The sequence below is a fragment of the Acomys minous genome (assembly GCF_964271855.1).
Source record: "Acomys minous genome assembly, chromosome: 14".
In the NCBI taxonomy this organism is placed as follows: Eukaryota; Metazoa; Chordata; class Mammalia; order Rodentia; family Muridae; genus Acomys; species Acomys minous.
In genome coordinates, this window is record NC_140496.1 from 77,717,707 (window position 1) to 77,730,900 (window position 13,194).

Below are 13,194 nucleotides of genomic sequence, written 5' to 3' on the forward strand. Positions count from 1 at the left end.
CCTATAAAAAGCCCTGCAGAGAAGGGAGAGCAAGTACCCAAAGGGCAAAAGGAGGGGGGGGGAGTTGATGTTGGCAAGGGCTTGGGTAATCCTGCAGGCAACAGGGCTGCCAAAGCAGACCAGGCAAAGAAAGTGAAGATGCCAAGGAAAATGTGTGATTTTCCACGGCTATACTCCTGGGGGACTGAACAGTTTGAAATAATATTTTGATCGTGTTTTACAAAATCACATCCTTTTGCTTTTATTTTTGTGAGCCATCTTGTTGGTGCACAGAGCACTTCATTGTCTTATGGAGGGAGGGACATATGTTATCCACAGACTGTCACCAGAGCTGGCTCAATGGGCAGGACATGCATGGCCTTGGAACAAAATGCCTGGTTTGGTGTGGGGAAATCCTCAGTCCATTTTTATGTCCTCTTCAACACCGACCGTAGAAATCTGCTTAATTCCCTTAAAACCAGAATCCAGCCCAGATCTGACTCCCTGCAACTGGTTTTGCCCATGTGCCAGGCAGCTAGGGCTTTGCAGTGACCCTCAAAAGAGCACTGGTCCCTTTTCTAAAAGATTGTGGCTCTTCAGGTCGATCGCTCCGGCGTTTTCATCCCACTTCCTGAAAGTCTGAGTCAGCTTGTGGGAGGTAATGAGACAGCACCCTGAATGTAAACTGCCAGCCGCACGCTCAGCTTTCCCTGATGGGGCGTCAGACGTCACTAGATTTTATAGTGCCTTTTTGATTTTGACAAACCCACACAACAAGGGAGTTAAAAACTTCTTGCACACCGCTAGTGATTGTCCGCCATGTGCTGCCTAAAGTGCAGGGAAAATGTTCATGAAAAGCCTCTTGAATAGAGCCAGAATCAATTTGGCACAAAACAGAAAACAAAAACAAAAACAAAAGTAGTGGATTCAAAAACAAAACATGCTCTTTCTCTTTCTGTCTCAGTCTGTCATTGTCACACAAGCGCACACGTAAATCCTAGCAACCAACAGATAAAGTGGAGATGGTGCCACCACAGGCAGCCACGCACGCCCGCAGAAACAGATCCTGGCTACTCTAATGCCAGCCTTTTAATTGGCTCTCTCCTGCCCCACCTGGTCTGGTACCTGGCCGACTCTTCCTTAATAAGGTCCGCCAGAACTCTTTCCCTGAAGGAGTGGTACCCGCAAGGCCTGGTGACTCTCACACCTACCGACGAAAGATCCAGAGATAAGTTTGTCTCCTCCAACTGTCTAAAACACTAGGGTCTCCTGTTACAAGTTCACTATTGCCCATCCTTGTCTATGGCACGTTTTGTACTTAGTAATACATAGTGTGTAGTACTGAGTAAATCACTTGAATAATTCATCTGGCTTCTCTTTCCCCACACCTACCTAAGTTCCACAAGGACACACACACACACACACACACACACACACACACACACACACACACACACACACACACATGTCCTTTTCTTCTCCCCTTAACACTGCCCTTCAGGTCTCAGGTCAGTATTTCAGAGACACACAACTCTTTTTTGCCTGCAAAGGAGCTCAGGAGCATGGGGCTTCCTGCCTAAGTAGTCACGGCAGCAAAAGGCCGGTCTAGCTGACCTTCTGTCCAAGTACCAGATAGCATGTGAGTCCTCAACACCGGCCTAACAGGCTGTCTAACCGCCACATCACCTAGTTTTGCACTGCTCCTTTCTCCGGGGCTAACTCCTACCTCCCTCTCAAGCTAGGCTAGCACATGCTGATCAGGGCTGAAGTCTGTGCAAAGACAGGAGGTTTAGAAGTTCCTAGTGAGTTTTGTGTGTATACGTCATTTAAGAGAAATGAGGTTTTAGCCAGTGTGGAACAAAGAAGGACTGGTGAGGCTGTATAGTCCTCATATGCCTTTCCCCATCCATCCATCCTCCATCTTTTCCCGCTCTTCTCCATGTCCATAGCTTGACCTTTTTCACCGGTGATAACTGGCTTTCCAGTTGGACCTGGCCAATGAGACACACTGACAACGAGACTTGAAGTACAGAGAAGGGCTGATGGACAGACTATCGTGGTTACACCTCAGTTTAGTGACAGGTTACCAATTCCTAGATCCAAGGCCACATTCCCCTCCAGGAAGTCTTCCCCTAACACTCTCTCTTGTACCGGTTTGAACTGGCTCTCTTCTGTGTACTTCTTCCCTGCTTGGAAACGGCAATACCTTCCTTCTGCACTGGCTCCACGGTACTCTACGATCTTTGGAGGGTTTCTCTTTATCCTGTTGCATTAACGTAAATCATACTTTGATTAAACTTACCCTTAATTAACCCTTTGGGTTCCATCTCTTTCCTCCAAGGCGCCTGACTAACACAGCAATTTAAAAGGGAGTGGATCAGCTGCAGGAAAAAGAAAGATCACAGGGACAGCTTTCTCGTGAGGTGGAAGACTGGGCCTGAGACCACTTGTGAATGTGAGATGGAATGCAGATGAAGCATTCTGGAAGATGGTCATGGCATTTAGTGACTATGGCAATGATGTTAAGTGTGAAGTCACATGACCTAGAACAACCATGTCTAATAAATAACACTGGAGGGCAAATAGAAAGAGAAGGACAAATGTAAAGCATTGAATGTCCAGCTCAGAAAGTGGTGTGTGTGTGTGTGTGTGTGTGTGTGTGTGTGTGTGTGTGTGTGTGTATGCACGCGCATGCGCACTAGTTCCTGTATGTGCACATGTCCCTGTGGGTGCATGTGCACATGTATGTACGTGCATGTGGAGGCCAGAGACCAACATCAGGAGACTTCCACAGTTGCTATCCACCCTTATTTTCTGAGACAAGATCTCTCACTGAACCTGGGCTTTGGCTGGCTGGCTAGTCAGCCTTGGGGACCTGTCTGTTTCTGCTTCCCTAGTATTTGAGTTATGCCTTGTGCCACTGCGTGCCATGGGGGTGATGAGGATATAAATCCAGGTCCTTCAGCTTGTTAGGTGAGTACTTTACCACCTGAGCCATCTCCCCATCCCTGTGCATCATGGCTTTTAAAGGCATTCTTAAATCCTATAGGTACAGATGAAAATGTGACGAAGCACAGAGCCTGATTGCACACACTACGGCATTTCAGTGTCGACCTAATGCACACACCATGAAGCTCTTTGTGCTCTGTTAAAGCTTTGATAGAGGGGTCAAAACTTAAGCCATGGGGGTGGGAACATTTGAGCAAAAGAGATGGGAGCAGAATCCCATTCAAAATTTGCCAGAACAAACATCTGCTTTATCCTGCTCGAGGAGAACCAGAATCCCCCCTGAATAAAAGTTTACTAATGATGACTAGATGTTTCCATTCATTTTTTTCATTTGGAGGGTGACAAACAGCCAGATTGCTCTTCAAGAGTGAGTGTAGATTTGCACACACCCGAAGGGGGTGGAGTCTGTTATAGTTTGCTTCCTGATGCTGTGATAAACACCATAGCAATAAGCAGGTTGGGCAAGGAAAGAATTTATTTCAGCTTGTACTCTCAGGTACCAAACAATCCATTACTGAAGGTAGTCAGGACAGGGCGCAGGCAACAACATACAATAAGCCCAGACAGCTCTTTTTTTTTTTTTTTTTCCTAGACAGGGTTTCTCTGTGCAGCCTTGGCTGTCCTGGGCTCACTTTGTAGACCAGGCTGGCCTCGAACTCACAGCAATGCCCCTGCCTCTGCCTCCCAAGTGCTGGGGTTAAAGGCATGTGCCACCACCGCCTGGCTCAACAGCTCATCTTAAGTTGGTTGTAGTACAACTAAATGTCTGGAAAGAATGTTTGAAGGCAAATTCAGCAAATTCCTTAGTCTTAAATGTTTTTTTAACTAAAATACACACGATGCTTTTCTTCCTTTAGCTAGATTTAAAATAAGATCGACATCCGCTAAGTCACCAAGGACATGGGGTTCTGAAGTTGACTTATCTCCCTCACCTGCTTGCACACATAGGCATCCAACACTGCTTTAGGATTGGGCACTATCGTATGTAAGGACATTTTCTCAAGGGAGTGCTTCTGAGAGTGACCAGGAAAAAGATGGCCAGCTCTAATTTCAGTGTGGAGAGTTTCCAAGGGTTGTTTGTTTTCTCACTGAGCTAAATCTAAAAAGTGATTCCTGTTCCCCTGTTTGCTTAGGGTCTCCTGAACTGGTTTGAGTTGTATCCTGATTTCAGACTGTCTTAGGTATGACTAAAATGTGACCAGCATGGATGCTAGGGTACCCAAGGGATAATCTTCCTGTTTGTCACCCACTCTTACAGAATACTTAGCTTGCTTGTGTACGCTAATTTTTCTCTGTTAAGAAGCTGTCTTCTTTTATACTCAAATACTAACTTTCTAGACCTCAGCTTGACTGGCGCTATCTCACAGGTTACAACTGATGTCAGCTCCTCTCAAAGCCTTGCTTATCTTCAAGATTAGATTGACTCCAACCTGACAAGCTTGATAAGATCTCAACATTGCACCAAAGGAAAATAGTCTGGGGGGAGGGGGGCGACGTAGGGCCAAAGGCACTGCAGAATGTGGTACTATGCATTTCAGAGATCAGGGTGAGTATACTGATGTATTGGATCAAAGATGGTGACAGGAGGAAGAGGAGTAGAGGGCACAAGGTCCCTGTGCTCACAGCTAAGTACTAGGGAAGCCAGGAGTGTTAGTCGTGCAAGGCTGTCTTTTTAACAGAAGAGATGCACACTTGTTTTCTGCCCAGAAGGCTGGGAATCGGTGTAGTTAATAGCCCGGTGAGCTGAGCTATCTGTAGGAGATGGCCACACCCGAATCTCCCAGACTATATGTTTATCCCAGACTCTTCCACCCAAGATCTTTATTTTGAGCATTGTTTCTCAGTCAGCAGAACCCATCTCTAGGGGAGATGTCACATATGCTGCACAGCTTGGTGGCCTCTATAGTATCTGTATGATCCAAGACCACACCAGAGCCTCCCCTGGGCCTTTAAGCTTATAGAACCAATCTTATGGAAGAGGTCACATGTGCTTTGCAAGGGTTTCAATGCAGTCACTCTTTAAGCTTTACTATGCACATGGGCTTGAGATCATTTCTTACCAGGAACCTTTTTTTTCCCCAAAATTGTGCTGTACTTAAATATGTCTAAAATAAACTGCCTGGGTTTTTAAATTTTTTTTCTCATTATATAAACAGACTCTGGATGTTTGAGCCAACACTAGCCATTGAGTCGTGTTGAACCAGATTTCATTCCTGCCTCACAGGGATCAACACTTTGTTGGCCATGGCCTTTATAGAGACCCTCCACAAGGAAACATAAAGCTGATGGCATATAGTTTATTGATTTGGGAGGGCTGCATCACAACTCAGAGTTGAATGTTTTGACAGTGCTTCCTGGACCCTAACATGCTAGCATGTGTCTTTGTAGCATGTGTGTGCTAACATCCTACTGTAAATACAATGAAGATGTCAAAACTGCCTTGGCATAATAATGAGACAGGGATCTGAAAAGTCAAGGATTTTTTTTTTTTTAAGTTACAGTGAATGAATTGTGTGTGATTAGAGAAAGTGACATCAGACAATGTACCTTAGAGGGACACAGAGGACACCTCTTCCACTAAAATGAAGACCACATGGCGCATTAGCTGCTTTTTCTATTATCATAAATTACAGTGACAAAAGCAACTTCCCTTCTCTCCCACCCTGCTAAAAAAAAAAAATCTATAACTATAAGTAAATGATGCTAGCATAAAGAAAATCCTCAGGCTTCTCAAGAAGCCTATCTATAGCCTACACACACACACACACACACACACACACACACACACACACACACACGTATATACCTATAACCTTCATGGCTCTGTGTTGATACTGAGATAAGAAACCTGAAATACTTCCACTGTCATCTGCTTAGAGGGCGCAAAGAAGCCAAGTGACAAATGAAGTTGTAGGACAAGCTCCCAACAGTGCGTTTGGCAAATCTGTTACAACTGTCCTTCGTTATGTCTCTAGTTTATGACTATATAATTAGAATATGACTAATAGTTAGCAGAGCATCTTCTCCAGCCCCTGGAGGAAGGGCCATTATGTGATGTCAATATACCAAAGGAACGCTGTGTACTGGGAAGGCCTGCAGACGTTAGCAACACCATCACACTCTTTAGTGAAGTCTTTGCTGTTCAAGTTTGAAGACACTAGCTCAGAGCCGTGGCACCCACATGAAAACCTAGGCACAGTGGCATGAATCTGTAACTCCAGCTCTGGGGAGGCAGAGATAAGTGTATCCCTCGAGCTTGCCTGCCAGCCAGCTTGGGTGAGTTGGGTGAACTCCAGGTTTAGTGAGAGCTCTCGTCCCAAAAGATAAGGCAGAGGGTGACTGAGGAAGACACCAGAAACTGGCCTCGGTCTTCCACGTGTATGTGCACACGTGCAGGTGCACAGCGTCTGGGAGCATTGCTATCTGTTATATTCTCAAGCAATCACTGATGTAGACTCTATAAAAACTCAAAATTGTGGACCAAGGCTGGTTATGAGAGGAAAATTAATGGTGGTTTGTGTCATGTCTGCTCTTTCAGATTTGGTATCTCTCAGAAAGAAAGCAAGATGTCCTTTCTACCAGGTATGCTGTTATTGATCTGGCAAGTTTGTTCCTCCTCACCCTCCATCAGTAAGGAGAATCACAGCAGCTCACTCTTCCACGGAAAGGACCATGGTCCATATTTACCATTTTATACTGGGGCTTTAGGAACACCCATTCTCTTAGACTCTGCAGGGACTTTCATGATCTTAACATTCTGCAGAATATATATCTCAAATCGATGACATCACACCAATTAGAGCTGGTGAACAGACAGCAGACAAACTTGGGGATGTACTGGAAGCACATAGGAGTGAAACCTAGGATGACTAAGAGAGATAAATTAACTGAACAACTGTGGGTGAGATCAGCCATGGCCGTAAAAGCTGAAGAAGTGAAAGTGGTGGGATTTCTTACGATATTTCGTACGTGTGGCTTGCCCGCAGGCCAGTCCTACGGAAGCATTTCCTGGGATAAGAGTTCTTCCAAGATGACTCATCTTCCCAGATGTGTCAAGTTGACATAAATCTGTCCAGCACAGCAGCACAGCTGGTCATCACTGCAGCAACCAGATCTGGACGGGCTTCAAATGGCTCTCGGGGTGGGGGTGGGGGGGTAGGGGGAGGGGAAAAAGCTGCTTTACTCACATCTCACCATCCTTTCTCCCAGCACTGGAGACTCTTTTAATGATCAGGTGTCAGATACCAATAGGAGGCCACCTGCCCCCAAGAACAAAGTGGAAATGAAGGTAGCTAATAGCCGCAGGGCTGGGTTCATCTTAATACACTTAGAAGTGAGATGATACTGTCTCCCTCTTTCCTCTCTCAGAGGAGCAGTCGCTGAGATTCCGCTCGCAAGGTGACCCCCTCAGAAGGTCTCTTCAGAAATGAGGACTAGATAGTCACAGTAGTGATCACATTAGCGACCGATTTTTCCTCCCCTGTTTTAACTTACTCCTTTCCCCTATGATGCCTTTTTTTTTTCTTTTTCCTTTTTATCGAATGTCTATGATTTACATGCCGTGCACCAAAATCCCTCTCCCCCCACCCCCGTCCCAAGTAAAATAAAACAAACAGACAAACAAAAAAGTCTTGTAGTGTATCATGCAGTATAGCCTCTGCCCTGATGATGCCTTTTTCTAAAGCTTGCTACTATTGTTGTTGTCAGCACACAAAGGATGGGTTTCACGGTGACACTTTAAACGTCACTGTATTCTGTTCTTATTCTCCTCTTCGCTCCTCTCTCCTCCCTTCTTGCTATCCCCGTCCAAACAGGTAGCGCAGCAGCGTCACAGGGAAAGTCTAGCTCTACTTCGCCAAATTGCCACTGAATGGTTCTACAGAGCAAGAGTAACCAGCCATTTCTATGAATCATGAGATTTCCCTTTCTGTAGATTTAATTCATCCAATAGCCACAAGGAACGGATAGTACTCTCTGGGAACAAAGACTGTCTTCTGTTTAGATGGTTGGTAAATGGTTTTAAAAAAAAAAACAGGCTTTGAACTTGGTGCTTTGTAACTTCAAAGTCCATGTTCCCTCTCTGCGGTGATAAAATTATGACGGAAGTACAGAGAGCTTCTGGGCTATAAATAAATTAATCCGAGCCGGGGGACTCCGGGAACCTTTTAAAGGAAGCAAGATATAGGTCTGGCCTTTTGAAGAATTTATAGATGACTGTGGAGAAAAGAAAGCATGCCAGTGAAGAAGTCTGTGCTGCTCAGAGTAGAAGCAACTGGGCAGGGAGGGAGACTTTAGGGGAACATGGCTGCAAAGGATTTGAGTTTATAAGTAAGTTCCACCCAATTATAGCCATCCCAGAAGGCATGGTGAACTCTGCTTTCTACAGTGTGAATGCTGGGCCCAGAGTTGCGTCCAGGTACATTCTGTAACGTACAGGACATTGTTGTAGAAAAGGGACGCAATTTGCTCTCTTTGAGTACAGAAACCAACAGTCTTTGAGTCCGATCCCTTACCAGGTACTATGAGAGTCGTCCGGGGTAGAAAGCCAGCATTATTCTGCACACCCCCACCTGGTCTGCTCTAGCCAACTTCCTTGTTCTGTCATTAGCTCTCAGGAGGTCAGCGATGAGCATGTGCTGCTGTTGTCACCACCGAAACCCTTTCAGATAGGGGTGGCTTGCTTGGACATGGGAGAGAGCTGATCTTTAGCGGGTGAATGGTGACTAGATGAAGCCAGAAGAAAGCTTTGGGCTCGCCTTTGACATATTGGATGCGCCTTTGACATATTTTATCTTCAAGAAGAGTTCACAGGGAAGTGGCAGTGGCGGGGGGGGGGGGGGGGGGGGGAAGCAGATGAGGGGCTGACCAGGAGGCAGAGAGGGCTGTGTGTGTGGTGGAAAGGACTTGGCCCAGGGTGATTCCAGAGAACTGAGGGTTTTGCCACCTCAGTGGCCACTGTGGGTGACACTTGAGTGAGCAGAGCAAGCTAGAAGCCCCAGAGGCCATTGCCTCCCAGGTCTACTCTTGTAATAAGTGACTGAAGGTAAGCATTGCCTGCCTCCAGGCATAGCTACCATGTCCCTCCAGTGGCCCCAGCAAGACTGGTCTGCCTGGACCTCTTCTACAAAACAGGGTCTCAGCTCCGGTGCGTCTGAAAGCTACCTTCCTTCACCCCCAAGTCCCAAATCACTGAAATGTAATGGTTAGTTTCAAGGGAATGGTGGAAAAGCAAAATTAATTCAGTTCTCTTTTTAAAAAGAGAAAGAGAAAATGAGGAGAGGGAAGAAGACAAAGAGAGAGGAAGGATGGGAGGAGGGATGGAGCGAGGGGAGAAAATAAAGGAAAAGGGAGAGGGGGGAAGAAGAAAAAGGTAATGAGAAGGAAGGTAAGAGGGGGAGGAAAGAGGGAGGGGGAGAAGGTGAAGGAGGGAGGAAAGAGGGAAAGGGGGAGAAAAGTGATGAGAATGAAAGGAGGGAGGGGAAAGGTGAGAGAGGAGGGAAGGAGGGATGGGAAGGGATGCCGTATAGTACATAGAGAGTGTGAGTGAGTGATCTGTGGCCATGGACACCAGAAGGCCAACAAGCATGTTACACACTATGTGAGTCCAGAACAGGGCCTGTGTCGGCCATCAACCGTGTCATGCCAACACAGCATAGCACGTGACATGCAGAACACGTCATGGATGTTTGCCAGAATAACTGACTGAAGGCTGAAATATGGCTGAATCAAAAGGGAAAGGGATGGTAATGCTAGGCTGGGTTTGGCCTCTGCCCATGTGTAATAGGCAGCTGACGATCGCTGAGAGAACACGCCTATCACTATGGAAGCATGTTCCTACACGGGCACGTGTAGGAGGCACTGGAAGCCAGTGGTGGAGCACACACGTTGTATGAACTTCAGGTGGACGAGGTCACTGAACCCTGAAACAGACACAAATGGAAAACCAGGTTAGCAAATGAGGAAATACAACCAGAAATAACTGTAAAAGGGAAACTCATTTTCCACCACTCATCAATATTTGGTAGAAGTTTTGTAAAACAAACACACAAATAAACCAAACAAATAAAAAAGGAAACCAGCTCTGCGAGTTCTCACTGAGCAAGGGATCAACTAGTAATTAGTTTCCCCCATAAAACTATTTTAAAATGAGAATTTCTGTAGAAAAAAATTTCTTTTTGGTTTTTCGAGACAGGACTTCTCTGTGTCACCTTGGCTGTCCTGGAACTCTTGTAGGTTCCAGGTTGGCCTCGAACTCACAGAGGTCCACCTGCCTCTGCCTCCCAAGTGCTGGGATTAAAGGCATGCACCACCACTGCCCAGCCTCTCTGTAGAAAAATTTTGAGGCTATCTAGAACAATAGCTTACAAATAAGTTTTGATAATGCACTTATATAAATACAGACTAAATAAATATTGCATAAACACTACACTTGATAACTTTCAGTGACAAAGAGTAAAAGTTGTTGTATTTTTTTTCCCTTAAAAACATGAAGTACAGTGTCTGTTTCTATATACGACTATTGTTCTCTGATAAAAAGGTATTTTTCTCTCATGTGCAGAATCTAGGTTTCAATTTCTTCTGCTGGTTTGATTTTGTGAAGCAAACCCATACCTGAGTTTGTGAAAAGGGCTCAAGATGTGAAATTGATTTCCACGATAGAGGAGTCGGGGTGAGAAAGAGAAACAGTGGGAGTGGGAGAGAAGAGACAAATGAGGAGTGGCCGGAAGCTGTGGGGGATGGGACAAGGTGCTGCAGGAACTTCCAGAAACAGAAATGCCTCCCTTCTGGTGTCTTAAAAAAAAGCATCCACAAGAAAACCCACAGAGCCAGGCATGGTGGCACACGCCTGTAATCCCAGCACTTGGGAGGCAGAGGCAGGTGGATTACTGTGAGTTCAAGGCCAGCCTGGTCTACAAAACCAGTCCAGAATAGGCAAGATAACACAGAGAAACCCTGTCTTGAAAAACTAAAAGGAAGGAAGGAAGGGGGAGGGGGAGAAAGGAAGGAAGGAAGGGAGGGAGGAAGGGAGGAAGGAAGCCCACAGAATCATCTAACCTGGGCTCATAGGAGTTCACAGAGACTGAACCACCAACCAGAGAGTCTGCATGGGACTGACCTGTGCCATTGGCATGTTATAAGTGTGTAGCTTCGTCTTCAAGTGGGACTCCTAACAGCAGAAGGAAGGGCGGTCTCTGACTCTGTTGCCTGCCTTTACTGCATTGCCTTGTCCAGCCTCAAGACTAGGGCAGGTGCCTAGTCTTACTGCAACTTGGTATGCCAAGGCTGGTTGATAGGCATGGGAGGCCTGCCCTTTTCTAAAGGGAAACGGGAGGAGTAAATTGGGGGAATGGGGTGGGAAGGCACTGGGAGGAGAAAAGGGAGGCGAATCTTCAATGATATGTAAAGTTAGTTTGTTATTTATTTATTTATTTATTTTAAAAAGTGTCAGTTTACTGCCTGGCTTTGTGTGTCAAGTTGACACAAACTGGAGTTATCAGAGAGGAAAGAGCCTCAGTAAGGAAATGGCCTCCATGAGATCCAGCTGTAAGGCGTTTTCTCAATTAGTGGTCAATGGGGGAGGGCCCAGCCCATGGTGGGTGGGGCCATCCCTAGGCTGATGATCCTGGGTTCTATAGATAAAGCAGGCTGAGCAAGCCAGAGGAAGCAGGCCAGTAAGCATCACTCCTCCATGGCCTCTGTGCCAGCTCCTGCCTCCTGGTTCCCGTCATCCTTGAGTTCCTGTCCTGACTTTCTCCAATGATGGGCTATGATCTAGAAGAATAAACCAAGTAAGTCCTTCCCTCCCGAACGCATTTTGGTCTTGGTGTTTCATCGAGGTAATAGAAACCCTCACTAAGACAGTCGGTGAAGCCGTCACCTAATAAATAGCAGGGTATCGGAGCTACAAGAATCACATCAAACTATTCAGTGAAAGTAATCTATCCAAGATGTCAGCAAGTCAAGTGGTAGAGGCAGAACACCTTCTGCTGCCCCTGGGCTATCCTAACCTGTCATTGCAAAAGAGCCCTGTGGAGTCAGCCAGGCATGGTGGCTTACATCAGTAAGCCCTGACTTTGAGAGGCTGGGCCAAGAGGCTGAGGTTAGCTTTGGGTAGACTGAAACCGGGCTAGAAGGACATATAGGTGGGGGGGGGGGGGAAGAGGAAGAAAAGGAAGTGGAGGAGGGGGAGCTGCCCTTAAAATGTGAAATGGAGATTCAGGCATATTAGCAGGATAATTTCCACATTAAAAGATATTTACAAATATAGAAGTAATGACAACTGATTCGCCATATCTACTGAAAGGAAAAAGCAAACTAAGGAGCCAGTTAAGCATCTTACCAAAGCTCCCCAAACCACTGTAGTGTGAGCCAAAACTGAAAATAAATAGAACCAAAGTAACGTGACACACTGAACATCTCAACTGGCCCAGTGAACTTCTTTAGTCATCAAATTGCCAATTTTTATTATTTATAAAATAATTAATTTTATAATAAATAAATATTTTATAAATAAAATAATTAATTATTAAATAAATAATTTATTATGAATAAAATATTAACCCCTCAAAATTCAGAATGTATGAAAAACTTATATGAGTATTTTACAGCCTTTTCAATATAACTATACAATGATTTCTGATGTGTTTTTTAATACTTATAGCACCTTTTCTACTAGATTAAAGTTCAGCTTTACATTATTTCAAGCTACTCTGTAAATAGTGTGTGGTGGATATGTGCTGACTTGAATCAATAGTCTTGTTAGAGCTAACAATACATAGTAGACAAGAATAAAGACTAAATTTTTTTAGTAGCAATCTTTATGTTTAAGAAAGAAAGTGTAAGCCAAGCTCGGTGGCGTCTGCCTGTAGCCCCGGCACTCAGTAAGGCAGAGGCAAGCTGAGCTCTGTGAGTTCAAGGCCTGCAAGTCTAAGACAGCCAAGACTTCACATAGAAACCCTGCCTCAAAAAAATAAAACAGATGGAAAGAAAGAAAGAGGGAGAGAGGGAGAGAGAGAGAGTAGTCAGGTGGTGGTGGTGGCACAGATGTACACACCTTTGGTCCCAGTGCTCAGGAGGCAGAGGCAGATGTGTTTCTATGAGTTCAAGGTCAGCCTGGTCTACAGTGGAGTTCCAGGATAGCCAAGGCTATACAGAGAAATCATGTCTTGAAAAAGAAAAAGAAAAAGAAAACAAAAGAAAGTATAT

At 45.3% G+C, this 13,194-nt stretch overlaps 1 long non-coding RNA gene across 1 annotated transcript in view; it reads right to left on the bottom strand.

Annotated features, from left to right (window-relative positions):
* Positions 1-5,936: 5,936 nt before the first annotated feature.
* Positions 5,937-13,194, bottom strand: part of LOC311583761 — a 49,664-nt gene continuing 42,406 nt past the window's right edge. Inside the window, exon 3 of the long non-coding RNA XR_014774659.1 lies at positions 5,937-9,908. This is a non-coding gene — a long non-coding RNA (uncharacterized lncRNA). The remainder of the gene's footprint in view (positions 9,909-13,194) is intronic.